General features: G+C 55.0%; 1 protein-coding gene across 1 annotated transcript in view; it reads right to left on the reverse strand.

The window, feature by feature from the left end:
• Positions 1-1,390, reverse strand: part of SDK2 (sidekick cell adhesion molecule 2) — a 98,749-nt gene that overhangs the window by 75,761 nt on the left and 21,598 nt on the right. The window lies entirely within an intron of this gene.

Here is a 1,390-nt window from a genome sequence, read left to right on the forward strand (position 1 = left end):
ATACATCTTTTTCTGCAACATTTAGCAGAGCCTCTTGTGTGCTCTGGGGTCCTCCAGCTGGTGGCAGTTTTCCCTAACGTATTAGACCACAGAGCCCCACATCAAGGAGCATGCAGAAGGGGTGAGTGTTTCTTGGGGGCCCCTTGAACCTGGTCTGCACGGGGAAGTGAAAGGGGGGCTCCCCTTGCCTCTCAGACTTGTTCAAGACACCCCACCCGGCACACCCTTCCCACAGGCATCCCAACTCTCCCCTCTCTCCCTCGGGGGTCTCTGCTCAAATGTGACTTCCCCCCAAAACTCCCCCGGACCCCGTTCAGAAGGGCACTCCGTGGCCCCGTGGCCCCTAAGCTTGTTTGTCCTCCCCGGCACTTTCCAAGCCCAACGTCCTAGGATCCCGTATTTCATCCACTCCTCGATGGACGGCCTTTTACGGTGTTTCACACTGTGACATCTCTGAGATCGGGACCTGTCTGACAATCGACGGCACGCCATGATTTAATCAGCAGTCCTTTTTCTTAGCGGTACACAAGATAATGGGGCGTCCTACAACCCAGGACATTTTCGTTGAGATGTCGAAATGGAATGAGGCGTCTGCGTTTGTTTACTGGTCTGTCTGCCCTGCTCACGGGAATGTAATAGCTGGGATCTGGCTGTTTGGTTTCTCTGTCTCCCTCGCCCTGAACAGTATCGGCGCCCGGCAAGCACTCGAAAGAACGTTTGTCAAATGAATGAATGAATGAATGAATAAATAAATGAATCATCGCCTCCCCCTCGTGTGGCCCCCTCCATGGCCACTCTCCCTCCCACCTGAGCTCGGTTCCACCTCGTCGCTCAGTATGAGATCAGGTCCCATGAGGCACCCCGGCCCTGCCACCCTGTCCCTCACTCCAGGGTTTGCCCTGGTTTCCGGCTGTCTTTTGGCTCAGCTGCACCAGAAGGAGGGAGGGTGGGGGTGGGAAAGTAGAAATTCTTCAAGAGCCCTGACGGGGCCGGGTAAGTAGAAGCGCTGGGTGGAGGAGACGGGGCAAAATGGCCCAGAAACCGGGTGGTGCTTTTGAGGCACAGCTCGGGCGAGACGTGCCCGAGTTCTCGTAGCTCTGACATTCCAGTAATCCAGCAGTGTCTACAACTCTCCAATTATGGGCAATTTGGGTCTGTCACCTATTCTGAAATAACAGTAATTCGGGTTCATTGGTAACCCTCACGTTATGGTAACGTGGGCTGGTTTCCAGGTCCAAGATTACGGTAATTTGGCCTGTTTGTTTCCTGGGGTGTCTGCTCACAGCCGGACTGACTCTCGGCTCAACGATGGGGCTTGGAAAAGGAGGCAGAACTTAGAAAAGTCCACGGTTGGGCCAGGAGAAGCAGAAGGTCTCGGGGTCCTTGCCCC

This window comes from Pteropus vampyrus, unplaced genomic scaffold, assembly GCF_000151845.1.
Source record: "Pteropus vampyrus isolate Shadow unplaced genomic scaffold, Pvam_2.0 Scaffold72, whole genome shotgun sequence".
NCBI lineage: Eukaryota > Metazoa > Chordata > Mammalia > Chiroptera > Pteropodidae > Pteropus > Pteropus vampyrus.